The sequence below is a fragment of the Cnephaeus nilssonii genome (genome assembly GCF_951640355.1).
Source record: "Cnephaeus nilssonii genome assembly, chromosome: 14".
In the NCBI taxonomy this organism is placed as follows: Eukaryota; Metazoa; Chordata; class Mammalia; order Chiroptera; family Vespertilionidae; genus Cnephaeus; species Cnephaeus nilssonii.
In genome coordinates this window covers 63574179-63593632 of record NC_137085.1, presented here as the reverse complement: position 1 = coordinate 63593632, position 19454 = coordinate 63574179, and positions in this window count along the sequence as shown.

Genomic DNA, 19454 nt, shown 5'->3' with positions numbered 1-19454 from the left:
TGTATTTCAAAAATGTTTTATTGACGTCTCCTATATACAGGCATGGGCAAAAGTAGGTTTTCAGTTGTTCATAGGGAAGGAGCATAATAATTATGCAAGAATAAACTCTGTGTCTCGCCTACTCACAATTGGAAACCTACTTTTGTCCACCCATGAAAATCCTAATGAGTACACATCAGTACACAATTTGGTGGTGCTCACACTTTGGACCAAATCAGGAGCAGCATTCCAGAAGCTTCCCCTGTGCTCCCTTCTACTCTGTAGTCTTTAAAAGTTTTATTTCTCTTCAGTAATGAAAAGGAATCATGTTTTTATTACTAAAAGGACAGAGAAGCAAAAGGAAGAAACTACACTCTTATAGAAAATAAATATTAACATTTTGATGTATTTTCTTTCAGTCTTTTCAGTGCATATATGTGCACATAAATGCATTTGTCAAACTCAAATGGGATCACAAGATTCATATTGTACTTTTTCTAGCTTTGCTCACTCAATACCAAGTTGTGAACATATTTCCATGTGCATAAATGGAAATTTACACCTAATTCACTGTTGTAAAGGCACTGTGGAATTCCATTGAGCGGATATACCACAATTTATATAACCCATGCCTCTTTCATGGCCATTTGTTTGAAAACTGGATAGGTAAGTGGTTTCTGTTTTTCACTTTTATTTTTCATTCTATCAACATACAGTTGATATTTTTTCTCAAGATGAATTTTTTACTGTTATAATTGCAGAGTTAAATAAAGTGAACCCTAATAAAGCTTCTAATCCACAAATTTGGTTGCTAGAACCATTTTTACTTAACTAGTATACATAGTTAACTGTATACATAGAAATTGAGGTTAATGTGTGCTTTTGATCAAATTGTTAAAATGCACAGAAGGAATACAGTGACGTGTTCCTCAAAGCAAGTGCCTTTATCAGTTTCTGGGTGGACGAGCACATTGACATTAGTGGTCAGATAGAGCCTTTTAAATAAAGATAGTAGGAGTGTTCTTTAAAACTTTAAATTTCCCAAAGACAACCAAAAGATAGTTGGGTGACTAAACCTATATTCTAGATCAGGTGTTGGCAATCTTTGTCTTGGTACAGAGCCAGGTAGTAAACCCTTGAAACTTTACAAGCTATGGGGTCTCGGGTACAGCTACCCAGTTCCACTGCTGTAGCGCCACAGCCGCAGGCAGTGCATCAACAAGGGCATGCTTGTGTTCCAATAAAACTTTATTTGCAATACTAGCTGGATTTTCACTGCACACTCGACTTTGCCAGCACCTGCTCTATTATTAATTCAAATGTGTTGTGTGTATGAAAATATGAACAGTCACACGAATTATACAGATCAGAGGATGTGAACTTTTAGCTCTTCCTTGTGTTGTCTCCTTGAATGGTGAGTTTTCTGGGTTGAGTCATTTGTTTCCTCATTTCCTGGAGCAGCCAATGTATTTTTGTTTTAACTGAGTCAACATAAATTAACGAGCAACAGCAGTCTGTTAGTTAAGCTGATACTAACTGCTTCAAGAAAGAAGTGACATTGGTTGATTCCTCCAGGCTTCTTCCCTCTCGGCTCTGGGCTTTTTTAACAGCACGTGGCTCTAAGGGTTGGTGTAGAAGGATAGGAAAGGTGGTTTCCTTGGGGTCTTATGGGCCAGGCTTGGAAGTCATGCACATCCCTGTCCCTGCATTTGACTGGCCAGACCCATGTCCTGGTTCCACCCTAACTGCCAGAGAGGCTGGGGAATCTATTCCAGGTGGATTTCCATGAGGAGGATGGACAGGATTTGTGAATAGCTAGCAAATCTCTGCCATAAGATTTATTTAGAATAGATCCACATTCAGATCTGAATTCTCATTACAGTCAAACCTCGGTTCTCAACCGTCTCGACCAAGTTGTTCATGGAAATATGTTTCGGTTGTCGAACAAAACTAGGTTCTTGACCGGACAACCTTTTCATGCTGATACCTGCATGATCAGTCACGCACTTCTCAGGTGAGAAACAAAGGAGAGAATGCTGGAGTATGAGTCAGTGTATCACTAAACCTTGCATTGTTAACATCTCAGGGAATTGTGCTGTGAATATTTTTGTGCGGTTTTATTTTATTTTTTTTTTGCTTTTGTTGCTGCTTATTATTATTAAATACAGAAAGTAGGTTCATGATAGCAGCAAAGTGAAAAGGAAAGTGAGAACAATAAGAGAGCTTTAAAAAGAAATAATCTCCGAGTTCAGGTGTCTGATCTGGCTACTGAGTATGGCATGGCCAAATTGACGATCAGCACAGTTTTAAAGCATAAAGAGGCCATCAGCAGTGCTGATGTTGCTAAGGGTGTGGAAGTGCTCAGGAAACAACAGTTATCACAGGCAATTGAAGAGGTAGGAAAATTGTTGATGTGGATAAACGAAAAGTAGTTAGCCAGGGACAGCATTTCGGAGGCAATGATATGTGAGAAGGCGAAGATGCTTTGTGCTGACCTGAAAGACACCCCTGGAACGAGTACTGAGTGATTCGCTTAAGGGTGGTAGGGAGTGGTTCGGTGAATTGAAGAAACGGTGGTAGTCCTAGTGCAGCGAGGTATGGCGAGGCTGCCAGTTCTAACAGAGTAGCTGCTGACAACTTCGTGACAAAATACATAGAGGCGGGGGGATTTGTTCCCCAACAAGTGGTCAGTGGTGGTGAGACAGGCCTCTTCTGGAGGAAAATGCCAGAGAGCACCTGCATATCACATAGGAGGAGGAGTCATTGCCAGGACGCAAGGCAGCTAAGGACAGCCTGACCTTATTGTTGCCTGGGAATGGGAGAGGGGGCTTTCAGTGGAAGCCTCTAATTGTCTGCCATGCTGAACACCTGTGAGTTTTGAAAATAATGTCATGAAAAACAAGTTAGGAAAAAAGAAAACAAGTTGAACGTGATGTGGAGGGCTAATAGCAACCCGTGGGTAATCAGGCAATCTGTGATGGGAGTGGATTCATGAAGTGTTTGCTCCAAGTGTGAGGAAAAGCCTCTGGGAGAAACAGTCCCCGCCCAGGGCACTTCTTGTAATGCACAAGGCTCCTGCCCACCCTGCAGGCTTGGAGGCCAGGCTGGTGGAGGGGCATAGCTTCACCACGGTGAGGCTCATGCCCCCGAACACAACGCCTCCCATCCAGCCCAGGGAACAGCAGGTCATTTCTAATTAAAAGGGGGAAAAAATAAAAAACTCTACACAGAGGCACTGTCTGAGAGGTGAAAGTAATTTAACCCTCTGAAAGTAATTTAACCGTCAGGGAGTTCTGGAAGGAACATTTTAAGGCCCTCACTGGCTTGAGGCTCGTAGTTGAAGCATGCGGGGAAGTGTCTTCCCGGACCAGGCCATCAGCCTGGAAGAACCTGTGGCCGGAGTCTGTCGCTGAAGGGGACTTTGAGGGCTGTGAGGCTTAGCCGGTGTCTGTTCTGGAGGATATTGTGTCTGGGCAACTCCCTGAGCTTGGAGGTGGGTGATGATGAGGAAGAGGAGACCACTGACCACTGAGGGGCTCCAGGACCTTCCGAGAGAGCAGCCACAGACGGCAGCTGAGGAGTGCTCTTCAGAGGAGGAGGAGGAGGGAAGGTGATTCCTACTTCACTCATCAAGGGGATGCTTGCAAATGGGGAGAAACGCAAAGTTTTCTTGAGAAATATCACCCTGACAAAGCAGCAGCAAACCGTGCCATCGACTTGTTCAGTGGCAATGCAGTGTTTCACTCCAGGCAAGTGTTAAAATGCAGGCAGAAACAAACTTCGCTGGGTAGGTTTTTAGTGAGACAGAGGCCCAGGCAGCCTGAAGCAAGTTCTAGCGGAGCAAAGAGACGAAAGGAAGGAAGGAGCAGAGGAACAGCTACCTGATGTTTTTATGGAAGGGGACTCCCCTTCCCAACAGTAGCATCTTTCCATCCATCCCTCCCTCCATCCCTCCTCTCCATTTTCAGTCCTCTCTAGCTCTCAACATTAACGGTAAGTTCTCGTGCATGCATACATACATTTTCATTTTTACTGTACATTTTATTTCATTTTGGTTAAATTTTCACTCACATTTCATGTCCTTTTTGTTTTTAAAGCGATTATTTATAGATTAAACATGACATTAGACATGGACTGTATATAAGAAAGGTTAAAGCAGGGAATCATTTGGGGGGTCTGGAACGGATTAATTCCATTTACATTATTTCTAATGGGAAAAATGATTCAGGTTTTGAACAAATTGCTTCTCGAACAGCCTTCTGGAATGAATTAAGTTTTTTGAGACCTGTGGGTCCGCTGTACTTTCCGTTGAGCTGTAGTCAGCCACTTTTAAATAGAGTGGGTGTGGGGTGAGGAGTAGGAAGGGAGATGAAGCCCCTCCTGAAGCAGGTGAGTTGTTCAGGTGGTGGTCTCTGTGCTCTGGTAGTGACAGATCAGTCTACATTTAGGACGCTTTGAGCTGTCAACACTGTATTTTGTGAAGGCGAGTATTCCAGAAGACCAGGAGGAAAAAATGTGCCAGGCCTCCTCATACCTGTGCGTGGATGGTGCCACTACCTTCATCCCTCTGACAGTGACACTGTGCCATTTAATTAAGTGTCCTGTGAATTACTTTAGTTTGGGGGGGATGAGAAGTTCCTGTAAGTGGGGATGTGTCTCACTTGTACTGATGTTGGGAGGAAAGGCTCTCTGGAATGCAACAGAGGAAGAGAATTAGAATTCAGTCAGCGTGATAAATCATTGAACTTGGTGTTGAAGGGCCTACATTTAAATTAAACCTTTAGAAGCAATAACCTCTTTTCAATTTTGGTGCTACTGGGAGATAATGGAGCTCCTAAGTGGGAGGAATTTGATTTACAAGTGCAACAATTCTCTCTTCAATTGCTGATTTTCCCGCAGTGTGTGTGTTATTCTTTCAAAGTTTAGTCAATAACTAAGGTAAGTGAAATGTTTCTTTCTCACCTGTGTTCTACTTAAAACACTCTCTGGCTCTAGTTTTGCAGGGCTTTTTGGTTGATATTGGGAATATAGTTGTATGTATATAATTGTGTCAGGTACGCGTTAAAAGAATTTCCTGGTCAGAGATGTGATTTTAGACATACATCAAAAATCTCAAGAAATAATGTGTTTAAATGCACATTACCCCAGATAGTTTTCACGTGACTGGGCTCATGTCTCCTAGACTTCACTCGCTTTAACAGTGTGTGACTCAAAGGTGTGCCCAGACCTTGAAGCCAGTGTCCCAGTTACCCCTGCACCAGGCCCGAGGGACAGTCACCCAAAGTGGGGATTGGCTTCAGGAATTGCTCAGCCGGTGAACATCAAGAGCACTTGCCTCCTTCAGACTGGGAGCATCGTATTAGTTTGCTAGGACTGCTGTGACAAATGACCACAGACTTGATAGTTTAAAGCAGCTGAGGTGTATTCTGCTAGTTTAAAACAGCTGAAGTGTCTTCTCCCGCAGAGGTGTGTAATCAGTTAGGGCCAGAATCAAGGCATCGGCAGACCTGCACTTCTGGAAGCTCTCGGGGAGCATCCATTCCTTGCCTCTCCCAGCTCGGGTGGCTCCCAGCATCCTTGGCTTGTGGTGGCATCACATTCCCTCTGTCTCTGTGGCTACAGGCCTCCTCTTCTGGGTCACACCTCCCTCTCCTTCCCCCTTATGAGGACATAGGGCATTACATTTAGGGCCCCCCAGATAATCCAGGATAACCTCCCATCTCAAGATCTTAAATGACTCACTTCTGAAAAACCGTGTTTTTTTTTTTTTTTTTAATGACATAGGGTAATATTTACAGGCTCTACAGATTAGGGTAATATTTACAGGCTCTACAGATTAGGGTAATATTTACAGGCTCTACAGATTAGGACAATGCACTCACCCCCCAGCTTTTTGGGGGGTGAGTGCATTGCTCAGCCTACCTCAGGCATATAAGCCATTCTAGAAGTGACTGTTCTGGCAGTGACTTACTGACTATAGTGCTGACTTTTTCTTTTTAATCTGAGTGCTAGTTAGGCAGAAATACAACTTCCTGGTTGTATGCTGTGTATTTCTTGTGAAAGTAAAGGTTCTCCTTTGTAAAAGAGGTGCAGCTCATATACCCTGACAGAGAAAACAAGGGTACGTTTAGCACTTTTTGGTCCTTTTTCACGTTATCTCTATTCTAGTGGCATCAAGATGAAAATGATGACATTGTAAGTATTTACATTACAAAAGGTCCCCTGAGAAGCAAATACATTCGGCCACTTTTTAAAATGATAGATTTATTTTCTGATTAGAAAAGGATAGCTTATTTAAGAAACTTATTTATAAAACCCAGAACAGCATGAAGAAGAAAATTATCTCCTGAAATTTAACAACCTGGAAATGACAACTATTGATATTTTGGTTTCTTTTATCACATCACATTAGGGCTCTCCTCGGAGTTTTAGCAGTTGTTGTGCTGTTTGTCCACCCTGGTTTGAAACACCGTCGGCATTCCTGGAGGGAATAGTGCTTCTGGAAGGCGGGAAATGAAAGAAGCAGAGCTGTGCATTAGACCGCTTCCTGCCGGCCTCGGTGGGAGAGCTGGTCGGCTGACACCGAGTGCCGTTTGGGGACAGAGGGAGCCCGTGTCTGTGTGCATTTGCTTGAGTGGAGGGGTTAGCCTAAGTCCAACCTTGGCGCATCATCAAGCTGCTTTCCAGCGTGTTGTAGCAGAACCTCAGGCCTGAGAGATGCTTTGAAGGGGGAACACAGGTTGTTCACAAGCAAATAGATATGGGAAGTAGTGAATACTTTGTGTGCATACACGTACATGTGTGTTTTAACAAAAACCAAAGACTTTGTAGAAATAAAAGAGCCTATTTAACCTAGACCCCCACCCCCAATCCCCCCAGCAGCTGTTTGATTTTTTTTTTTTCTGAACACCTATTTCAGAGAACTGTATGGAGCATAATTTGTGAAATACAGTAGTAATGGATTTAGATGAAGTGGATAGCCAAATATTTTCGCTGTGATAGGACTTGGGTTGGTTAATAGACGTGTGTGTCTGTATCTGTGTCTGTGTATATAAATGTTATTGTTGTCATCCTTGCCAACGTCAGTTTTTAAAAAGTGGCTCATTTGATTCAAGTATTATAGAAACTTCTTAACTAAAGATGTGTCTTACATTATAATGCTACCCTTTGGGGAATTAGGAATTAAATCTAGGAATAGTATCAAGCAGAGTGAAAGTTCAAGGGAAGAGTGAAAGCAATGTATATGTTTTTTTAAAAATGGAGTGTGAAGCTCCCAGTCTCTCCCACCAAGTGTGATTGTGGCCTCCAGCTGAATTCGTTCTCATCTGATTAAATCAGAACCACGTTCAGCTGTTTCCTAACTGCTGTGAAGTGCAGATTTTTAAAATGTGTCAAAAAAGCAAGAACTTAATCCTAGTAGGAAACAACTCTCTTAAGGGAGAATAGTTACCATTTCGTTTCTATTATCACTTTACAACTTTTCAACATACAAAATTATTCATGTGTTCATGTAATATGTGATCATTAGGTGCCTGGTCAGAATTCCAGCATTAATTTTGAAATTCGTGTTTCTAAATTTAGATCTTCACAGGCTTGAGGAATAACCCTGCATTCGTGTCCATGTCTGTCTATGTGAGCGGGGATCTCACCGGAACTAAACTTCCATCTTTTGTTCTTACGAATTGAGAACGGGCTCGGGTAGCATAGTCAAGTGGCTAATCCAGAAATTGCTTATTTGAATTTCAGAAGCAACCACTGATGCACATTTTTACACATATTCTCTTTACACAGACACACTTTAAATATTTGAGGAGTGAAAATCTGATTTCCTTGGTTGATTAAAAATAGAAAGGCCTGCCTGGCCGACATGGCTCAGTGGTTGAATGTCCACCTATAAACCAGGAGGTCACAGTTCCATTCCCGCTCAGGGCACATGCCAGGGTTGCAGGCTTGATATCCCTAGTGTGGGGCCTGCAGGAGGCAGCCAATCAGTGATTCTGTCTCATCATTGATGTTTCTATCCCTCTTTCTTCCTCTCTGAAATCAGTAAAAGTGTATTAAAAAAAGAAATAGAAAGGCCTGTAAGGAGGGAGAGGTTGTTGTAATTGCATCCACCTGATGCCGCTTCCTCCCAGTTCCCTTCTGTGCAGTCCTCGCCAGGGCAGTGGCTCAGAGGAGCCCCAGGACCTTAGCACCACGTGGTGTGATGGTAATGTTAGTGTCGACCTGGCTAGGCTAGTTGTTTGGTCAAATACCAGCCTAGATGTCACCTCGGTGGTGTTTTTTAGATATGATTACCATTTAAATCAATAGACTGTGAGTGACGTAGATGACCCTCTAGGTGGGCCTCATCCAATCACTTAAGAGCTTCAGAGAAAAGTTTGAGTTCCCCAGGGGAGGGAGGGCTCTGTTCCAGGCTGCATTCCCTTTCAAGACTGCCGTGTCGACTCCCACTGGCCTTCCCGCAGACTTTAGACTTTGCAGGCCCATAACCATCTGAGCCAGTTCCTTAAAATAAACCCGTGGGGTGTATGGCCACACACACTATGGGTTCTGTTTCTCTGGGGAACGTGAGCGCACCTGGGCACTTGTTGGAAACGCACATTCTCAGGCCCCACCCCCGGCCTGCTGAATGAGAAACAGCGGGGGTGGGACTCCGCAGGCTGACCAACAAGCCGTCCAGCTGGCGCCCATGACCTCCGAGCTCCAGACTCACTGCAGGTAAATGGAAGGCGCCTCCTGCTGCAGTTGAGGTTCAGAAAGGTTAAGTAATGGGCCCAAAGTCATCCAATCTTGGTGTGGCCGAGATTTATTCCTGATGCTTTCAAAAGGATAAAATAATATCCGCGGGTAGCTTAGCAATCTTGGAATCGGCTTTTATAGTGCACTGTTGGGATGCCTATTTTCTTAAGGAAAAGAAAATGCAAGACCAACTGCGTGTATAGAGTGTATGAGAGCAGTGCTTCCAGGTCTTTGAACCACCAGGTGTCACTTTTATTATTTCGTGTGGTGGAAGATGTTGATTAAAGAATCTGTATTTTAAAGGAATAGTTCTTTTGCCACACCAGCCACGCAGAGCTCCTGGTTGACAGTTAAGCCCAGGGAAAGCAGAGACACTTGATGTTTTAATTAGCTTGTAAACCTAAGCCATTAAGCGTTTTCACAATTGGAAATAGCCAAGGATTCTCATTACTACCCTAGTTTTCCAGAGCATCTGCAGACTCCTGGCTGGATATCTTTGCACTGAAGGACATTCCAGTGCAAGTAGGTCATATTAGCAGTGTGTCACGTTTTTTAGTGATTCAACTGATGCACCCGTTTGGGTGTGGCTCTCCTCCAAGCAGTAGGCCAGAGACGCAAGGTCTGTCCTTGAGACTCCACCATTGTCAGTGTGCAATGAACGTCCAAGGTCACCATGTAAGTGGGAGAGCAGGGAGGTTGCTGATGGGCATGCTGGGATGTGGGTGCATCGTTTTTATCTCCATTTTGTTGGCTAGAACTTGGTCACGTAACTGGGGACCGGGGCCTGACTGCGTGCCTGAAACAAGAAGAAATGCGTTTGGTGACCAGCTGGCCATCTGCCACGTGCTGGTAGGTCTGTGCTGCTGCCTCTGATGGATTCATGTTCTCCCCTGATAACCAGAGCAAGGAGGGTGTGGGAGTAGCAATAGAGTATTAGTTGTTACTGATGCCACCCCTCCTTCCTCACGTCCTTACTCGCCCTTGGGACTGGAGAGAACCACAGAAGTAATAACTGCAGTTGTACTGGCTCTCATCTCCAACTCCAACAGACCTTCCCCCACCGCTAGGTTTTCATCTCGTTATATCCTCATAGGTCAGTCTATTGGCAATACCTCCCATATGCTCTCTTTTATCTTGTCCTCTCCATTTCCTGTGCACCCCAACCCTCTCCCACTGTCTAAATTCACTGCCCGTGGGTTACCTGAGGGCGTCCTAGTGCCACTGTGCCAAGAATATTGAGTCTCAGGTTCCATAAACTACTGCCCCCTCAGAGGCTGGAGTGGTATTGTTTTCAGGCACAAGGAAGGAGACTACCTGTTGTCTTGCTTATCTGTTGCTCTGAGCCAAACTAGAACATTCCAGTTTGTTGTATTTCCACAAGTATTTGGATTGATTGGGCTCAACTGGGCAGTTATTCTGCTCTACATGCTGTTGGCTGGGGCCACCCAGGTGGCTGCATTCTGCTGGGACTTTCCTGGAGCTGGTGGGAGCTGTCAGGTCTGTTAAGGTCTTAGAAGTCACAGAACATCACTTCTACCATTTCTGTTGGTCAAAGCGTCACAGAACCGAAGGGAAAGGAAATAGGTCTGTGTGTGCAGGGATGGGAGGAATTGTTGGCCATATGGGGAGATTATTGCCATGTCTGGTCGCCCTATCCACTTTGTCACCTGTACCTCAAGTCCGTGCAACCTGTATGTCATTATAGCAGAGTCACCTGTGAACTTATTCCTACATTCCACCACCAGTGTCACTTTTCTCCAGAGGTTTCCGGCTACTGACATCCTCACTGTAACCTTGGGCAGGTGGACCCCAATTCTGGGAATATGTGAGGTGGACACAGGAAATAAAGGATGCGCTAGTTTGGCCCGTGATGAGGGTTCGTGTTAGGAGGGTGGTATGAGTTTGAAGCATTAAACAGAGGCCTACATTCTCAGGCAAAAGGTCAGAGAGTGTTGAACTAGTGGTAGTAAGTTGCAAAGCAGTGTTTAAGGAAGGTGCATCTCACAACATGTATAACGAGGATTGAAAGGTGGTGTCCTTGACCATGGTCACCATGTGTAGGCATGAAATGAGAATAGTGGGACCTAAGAAATAGTGGGACCTGTACATGAGTGAGAATAGTGGGACCTAAGAAACAGTCACCGGAGACAGGGAAGTAATCTGCATGACTCTAAGAGGAGGGAGAGGCAGAAAGGAAAAACGGAAGGCACGTGCAATAAATTGCCACGTATATGTTTTACATACTGTTAACGGAGGTTTTTGCTAAACATGAAATGAAAACGAATCCGATTGTTAGCTGGGAGGCTCTTAGTTTGGTCTTGCAGGAGGTGGTGGTAGTAAAGGTTCACCTATCAGTTAGCTAGAATTTGTCATGGTAACGAACAGCTCCAAAATCCCAGTGGTTATGGCCACCCAAGATTGATTCCTCCCTCATAAACGAGTCAGCCCAGATCTGCTCCCGCCTTCTCCATGGTTTGACCCAGGCACAAGCAGCAGCTTATCCAGACCAGGGGAAACGTAGCTCGGTGAGCACGCCATAGCTCTCAGAATCCCTGCGTGGAGTCTCCCACGTCATCCCTTCCTTGTTTTATGTCATCTTTATTTCGTTAGCCAAGGAAGATCAGAGAGTTGAGCCTGATGTCTATGGAGGCACGAATTGTATCCCTGTCATAGAAAGAGACACCAGGAAGGGCCCCTAGGAAGGTGAGTGGCAGTTTGGAATAAAATAAAACTATCAGCCCTGGGTATGTTTCCCCCTATGTTTTTCATTACACAAATAATGAAAAACCATCACAGGAAAAAAGCACACAGCCAACATTTCCACTCACTCCAAATTGCTCTCGCTGGAAATAACTAATGCTGTTAATATTTTGATAGGCACATCTTCAGATATTTTTCTCTGGGAACCTTTTGTAGTGGAGCCAAATAGTAGTAGGTGCTCTCCCGTCACTTGTGTACTGACTTGGCAGGTACACGGGGAGCACGCACCCCTGCCAGCAGATAGACCCCTGCATCCTAACACCAACCCTCTGGCATTCCTCCCTGTGAATACACCATCACTCATTTCCAGTTGTTGGACATTCAGGTTTTTCCAATTCCCCTGTTTAATAAAGCGCTGTCGAAAGTCTCTTCCATGTACACGTTGGCACATCTATCAGGCTATTTCCCTTGGACAGATTCCTAGCCGTGAACTAATTAAAAGGAGTATCTTTTTAAAGCCCTTTTTGATACATCCCTGACGAATGTTATAGCTTAGTTTGAAGGCCCACTCTTCCTTTTCCCTCTCCTAAAATGGAGTAGTGGTTACCATGGCAACAGGAAAAAAATCAGGACTCATGGAAGTGCCTAATTTGTCTTTCTCTTCATTTTAACTCAGAAAGTTACATTTCTGTGCCAAGGTTGGCCCATAAAGTACCTGTCCAGCGTTTCTCCGGCGAGGGGGTCGGTGCCCCCTGAGAGATGACCTCCGCCCTCCCTGGTTCCCCTGCCCCACAAACGGGCTCCCCTGTTGTCAGCTGGCAGCGGCTGGCAGTCGCAGGGGGACGTGGAAGGTGCTCTGTGTAGGAAGACTCTGTGACTGATGAGTGTCCCCTCGGCCTGTAATTTGGAAAGCCATCCCTCATAAACAAGGCGGTTTATGTCGAGATCATTAGCTTTTATTTATTTATTTATTTTTAAAAATGTATTTTATTGATTTTTTAAAGAGAGGAAGAGAGAGGGATAGAGAGTCAGAAACATCGATGAGAGAGAAACATCGATTAGCTGCCTCTTGCACACCCCCTACTGGGGATGTGCCAGCAACCAAGGTACATGCCCTTGACCGGAATCGAACCTGGGACCCTTGAGTCCGCAGGCCGACGCTCTATCCACTGAGCCAAACTGGTTTCGGCAAGATCATTAGCTTTTAAAAAACTCATCACGGTGGATTTATTTGGGGACCAGATTCATTTCTCCAGGCCGGCCGGAGGTGTGCTGCACGCGACCTGTGGTCTGGGTTTTCTGGAAGAGGCGGACACAGGGGCCGCATGAAATGGTACTTCAGGGCTCTTCAGCCGCGTTCTAGGGAGGGCCAGCTATTTTGGAATCTGTCCGAGATCTGGATTCGAAAGCTGGTGGTTAAGACATGGTCAGAGATGGTGCAAGTGTAACTGGAGGTGTCCCCGAGAGGTGAGCGAGGCACTCATGGGTGGAGGGCGGAGCGCTGGCCCTGGGGTGGGGACAGCTGAGATGAGCAGCGGGAAAGCCCTTTGCATTACACGGGCTGGGGCCCCTGCAGGTGGACCTAAGCGACTGTGCGGTGTGCTAACGCGCCAGGTTGCTTACTGTTTTGGGCAGAAAAAAATTTACATTCACCTTGTACAATGCCGAGTCCTGAGGCAATGTGCTTTTCTTCTTTCTTAAGTAAGTCAGGGTAGCGCCCTGGAGAGCATTGCTCAGTGTTAAGAGTGTTGACCACATTTGATTCCCGGTCAAGGACACGTATTTGGGTTGCAGGTTCGATCCCCGGCCCCGGTTGTGACTGTGTGGAAGGCAACCAATTGATGTGTCTCTCTCACATGGATGTTTCTCTCTCTGCTATGTCTCTCTCCTCCTCCTTCCCTCCTTTCTACTCTCTCTCTGAAAAGCAATGGATAAACTATGCTTGGGTGAGGATTAAAAAAAAAAAAGTCAGGGTAGCAAATAGTAAATACATGAGCTCTGGAGAAAATCGGTGTGGGCTGGAGGTGGCTGTGGTGGTTTCTGGTTGTGTGACCCAGGCTTGTACCTGTTACCTTCCCCAGGTCTTAGTTCTATAAATATCTGACGGGATGTTTATAAGTCAAAACACATAAAACACAGTGTGGTTCCTGCCTAGCACATAGAGGCCAGTACATGGTGGCTATTTTTAATACTATATATAGTATAATTATTATTTTCAAAAGGCAATAGTATACTTCAGGGGTTCAAGCCATATTATCAAAGGCAAATCCATAGCCCTTATTATTGTTCATGCAGAGATGACTTTATAACCTTACATGGTTCTAGTGTTCTTGCTGTAAAAAAGGAAACTGCAGTATTTCAGTGGCTCAATACCATAAAACGTGTTTTAATGTGTCGGTTAAATGGGCAGTTGCCGAGCTGAGGGTAACTTTCCTTCACGTGCTGACTGAGAATCCAGGCCTCTTCCCTTTGGTGGTACCACCATCCACACATTGTATTGCTGCCCAGCAGGGAAGGGAGAAGCACGAGGATCCTTGTGGGGGAGTTTCCCACGGGCCAGCCTGGCAGTGGCACATTCTGTGGTCTGGAGCTAATTCACGTGGTCCCGCCGTAATGCAAGAGGCGGGCTGAGCAGCAGGGCCCCTGGCTGGGCAGAGGTGACTGGATCTGGTTCCCTGCCAGCTGAGAAGCAGGGCCTCTGGCTGGGCAGAGGTGACTGGATCTGGCTCCCCTCCCAGCTGAGAAGCAGGACCTCTCACTGGGCAGAGGTGACTGGATCTGGCTCCCCTCCCAGCTGAGAAGCAGGGCCTCTGGCTGGGCAGAGGTGACTGGATCTGGTCCCCTCCCAGCTGAGAAGCAGGGCCTCTGGCTGGGCAGAGGTGACTGGATCTGGTTCCCTCCCAGCTGAGAAGCAGGGCCTCTGGCTGGGCAGAGGTGACTGGATCTGGTTCCCTCCCAGCTGAGAAGCAGGGCCTCTGGCTGGGCAGAGGTGACTGGATCTGGTCCCCTCCCAGCTGAAAAGCAGGACCTCTCACTGGGCAGAGGTGACTGGATCTGGCTCCCCTCCCAGCTGAGAAGCAGGGCCCCTGGCTGGGCAGAGGTGACTGGATCTGGCTCCCCTCCCAGCTGAGAAGCAGGGCCCCTGGCTGGGCAGAGGTGACTGGATCTGGTCCCCTCCCAGCTGAGAAGCAGGACCTCTCACTGGGCAGAGGTGACTGGATCTGGCTCCCCTCCCAGCTGAGAAGCAGGACCTCTCACTGGGCAGAGGTGACTGGATCGGTTCCCCTCCCAGCAAGATGCCAGCACAGACAGGCGGTATGAATTTTGGAGAACAGCCAGCCAACTCTAACCTGTGCTCTGGCTCCAAGGCTTGGCCAAGAGAAGGTTTACATGTTTTTGTCCCTAATATTTTAAAGGAAGAAGTGACAAGATTTTGGTGACAGAGGAGGTAAATATAATGAGTAAAGACCTGTTTGAGGATTTTAACTAGTGAGTCTAACTAGTTGGACCAGTGATCACTGTAGGACATGGGGCTGTGGGGCAGGTCAACACATTTGTGGGCAGAAGACCAGTGAAGGGTCTTGGGGGCAAAAAGAGTTTGAGTCGGAGACCTACATGGATGCCTCCCTTAGACACACAGAACCTGAGCTTCCGTGGACCATCTTCCCTGTCTGAGGACACATTACGCTCCTGCCTTTAATTTTGCCTGAATCCATCTTTGATACTGAGCTGTCAAAAATGGATTCTCAGGATTTACCTTTCCTTAGTGATAAGAAATGGCTAACCAAAATAGAGGTAAAAACCTAGGGAGCTTTTGGATATGTTTTCTAGAACATGCGTTTTCCAGCTGATGCCCAGTAAACCATCACATGGTTTGTATGTGCCCCGCTGCTGCCGGGGAGAATGAGCCACCCTGAGTACAAGAGATCTCCTGAAGTCAGCGGGCCCAGGGAAACCCCAGGTAAGCCATCGCACAACCCATGTTGCTTATAACACGCTAGATCCGGTGTCTGTAACGTTTTTACGGTGTTGTGACTTACGTTGGCCTCACTGTGGAACTGGGAACTAGCTGCTTTTACTTAAACAGGGAGTTGGTCAACCTCAAGTGACAGCAGAGGAGTTTTCTTTCAACCCTCAGATTCTGTAAAGAAGTGCTGATTGCCCACAGCAGCCAAAATGATATGCTTCCCCTGTAGCTGCTTGTGCAGGTGCCTCACTCAGCAGTTCAGTCTGGTGAGCACTCCCTGAGGGCTGGCTGCCACTTCCTTGGTGCTCTCTCTGTTTAAGTCCGTCTGCCTTCGGTGTGAGGCATCTGTGAGCCTCCCGCTCTCAGGAATCTTACACCTTGACAGAAGATGGTGCCCCCAAGCCATCTTCATTTTGGCTAAACCATTCGATACATCTAAAAATCGCCTGCAATCTCCATCTGCTTGGGCCGCTGTAACAAAATACCAGAGTGGTTGAAACAGCAGAACTTTATTTTATTTTATTTATTTATTTTTTTTACATATGTGTCCTTATTCCCCATTACCATTCTGAAGGCTTAAGGTCCAAGATCAAGGTGCCCCACAGATCAGGGTTGCAGGTGAGAACCGCTTCCTGGTTTGTGGACAGCCAGCCACCCTCCCCATAGGCGCTCTCCTTGGTGCATGCACATGGAGAAGGGAGCTCTGTCTTCCCTTAGCAGCGCACTAATATCATCATCTAAACCAGATCATCCCCCATAGGCCCCACCTCCAATACCATCATCTTAGGGCTTAGGGCTTCAACATAGGGATTTGGGGGCCACACAGACATTCAGCCCCGGAGACCTGCCTTAATCAGTTCAGTGGGTTTTCCTCAACACAGAAACGTACTTAGTGCAGCCAGGGTCCTTTCCGGACGGAGGAAAGAAAAGGTTCGGGCTGATCTCCTTCACTGTACTCTTCCTGTCATGATAACATTATAGCCTCAGAGTCATTCAGTGCTTAAACATTTATGACACATTTGGTTGCCAGGCAGTGAGTCGGGTTCTGGGAATGCAGAGATTTTTCTGACAGGACCAATGCTTGAGGTTAAAGAAGAAAAGTCTCCCAGGGAGCTATGATAGGAGTTAATATAGGGCACAGTGGGGGTCCGGCCAAAGGAGTGGTTCCTTCAGTGTAGACATGGGGGGAGGGGTCTTATCAGAGTAGCTGTGAGGAGGGATGGGCTGGGCTGCATTCATTGTGTGTGTGTGTGTGTGTGGGGGGTGGGGGGTGTCAGTGTGGACAGATGGATGTGGCTCCAAAGTGACCTGGTGTGTGTGGAAAAGCAAGTGCAAACCTCGGCTGGCTGCAGCCGGGCTGGGTGGGGGCTTAGCTGGAGGTGAAGCTGCGTGTGGAAGGAAGCAGGGACCACATCTAAGAGCACCCTGTCCTCTAGGCTAAGGAGTTGGGACCAGCACCGTCGTCAGGTTCAGAGACTAGTTCTGAGAATGACTGTGGATTTCTGCATTTTCCAAAGGTCACTGTGGCAGAGTCTGAGGAACAGACTCAGAAACTCAGGGCACATCTTATTTCTGGACCTTGGCAGCTGGGACATTCATTCCCTGGGGTTTCAACTATGACCCACCATCTTTTGAGGGTCATGGTGATTCAGGCCTAGGAGTGCATGTATGGGAAAGTGGGAGGGACATGCATTCCTTTGCTCAGCAGCTCTGCTTTAAACCTTGACCTGGAGAAGATGGAGATCCGCAGCCTTCCCATCCTGGGGCACTTACACCACCTGGAAAAGGTCACCGGCAAGACTGCACCGAAGCTGCCCTCAGGTTCCACCGCTCTGCCCTCACACTGTCAAGCCATGTGCCTTAGTGCTGGCCCAAGAAAGGAAGCTGGTATGCCTTTTTCTTTCCTCTTTCTTTTTCTTTTTTTTTTTTTTTTTTAAGAGAGAGATGTTTGATCTTTCTGTGTCCGTTTTCTCATCTGTAAAATAGGAGGTAACGCTACCTGGCCTACCGGATATGATCAGTTCTGCTGTAATTATTTCGAAACCATGAATTTGTTCTAATATGATCAATATATTAGGAAGCAATTTGGATAGCACGGGTTTTGAATTTATTTACGTGAGATTTTTGTCTGCAGGAAACATTAGGTGAAACCGAGCCCAGCTGACTGGAGCTGCCTGGGAAGACAGGAATCCCAGACCCACACCTCAGCCATCCACCGGCCGCCCCGTCCGCGCGGAGGGGGCGCCACACCCACCACATCCGGTATTACAGCCGTCCCTCCACGTTCAGATAACCCTCCTTCCACCGCTTTCTAATAATTCAGGCTGCAGCCCGTCCGATGCCCACTCCTGCAGCCCAACATGAGGCCTTCTTCACGGTAAAGTTCAAGACGTTTTTATTACAGTGTTTCTGTAGTTCTTAGTCATTTAATACAAATTCAAACGTGCTACTGTTTCCGTTAGGTTCCTCTGTTTCACTGACAATAAGTTGGGAGTGCTGCTCCCAATTTTCCTAGGAGCCCTGTGGTTTTTGTTGTGTGGTTTTGCATAGGATGGTGATTTTTAAGAACACCTTTGCTGAGTTATTGTGGAACTGATCTTAAAAGATGAAATGTTAGGACGCATGTGATGAAGGTCTTGGTACAATATCTATGCATTTTGGGCTTCAAAGCAGAATGATGTTTTTCCATTCATGGGCCAGTCAGTGGGAAGAGTCTTTTCAATCGGCATCCTTATGGGTCACACCCCAATCGCCCCTGGAGGGGATCCGCAGTGGGGAGCTCCTCCATGTACCCGTGCACCCTGGTGGGGAGCTCCGACTCAGACGCTAGACCCACCGTATATGCTTGATGTGGGGTTTGGACTGGGGGACCATCAGGCTGGCTCCCAGCTAGATTCCGCCCTCAGGGCCCCTGGAGAAAGGCTGGGCGAGGGAACAGGGTTCTCCCCTCCTGTGTTTGATGTTTCTGCTCTTACCTGGCAGGGGTCCATAGTTTCAACCTCCAGTTTGTCTGTCTGGGCACCGCCAGTACCAGCTGGCAGCACCCACTTCTCAGAAGTCTGTGCCCAGGTCCATGGAGGCCCTTCTCCAAGCCTCTAGGTCCCAGTCACCCCACATCTTCCCACCCCTCTGCAGGGTGGCGGTTCTTATTCTGCGTTGCCTCAGCATTCCCGGCACACGCTTTCAGTTCCACAAATCCACCATACCGACTTAACTATTTCTTGGCATCAGATTCTCTCTGGTGAGGTATTTGGGGCGGTTTTTTACAGTATTTTCCTCCCAGATCCTGACTGGTACAGGATGGAAGACTTGGTAATTCCAGTGTCAGTGGGCGCAGCGGTACCGAGCAAAAGGTAGGGTGGCTGGTTGGTGTCTGGGCCTGACTGAGAAGCAGGAGTCCAGAGACCTCACACCAGGGTGCTGCACTAGCGATATTGAGATGGAGGACCCGGGCCCGGGCACCCCAGCTCTGCCATTTACTAGTTGTTTCTCCCACAGCTTATTTAGTCCCTTTGACTCTGAATTTGTTCATCGGAAAGAAGTGGGATGTTAGTATCAGGGGTTGTGGTGGGAGTCAATGAGATGACGCTTACAAAGTGTGCGTGGTGATGGCTGCCCTGAGGGTTTTCCATTTCGATGGGGCCACTGCCTGTGTGGCCCTGTGGGAGAGGTCCTGTTTACGTCTGGGCAGAATCGTGCTGCAGTACTCCACGTTCAAGACCCCAAACCCTGGCAATTCTGGGCGGCATGGACCCTAACAAATGAGGAAAACGCCTGAGGACATATGGCTGGTAAATGACAGAGCTCAGATTAGAGGGTCATTTTTAATATGAGACTTATGACACGTTTCTTTATAGGAAAACTGGAAAAACACACACAGAGATGCCTTGATGCTTGACTCAAAATGAGAGAGAAGGAGTTTGACTAGCCATTTGAAGGAGAACTCTGTACCTTGGAATTACATTCATGCTTTGGAGTAGGCAGCTCGAGTGTTTTGCATTTAAAGAGAAAAGTGCAGTGAACACAATGCAATGAGGGGCTGGCTGGCTGCTGACGTGGAAGGGGT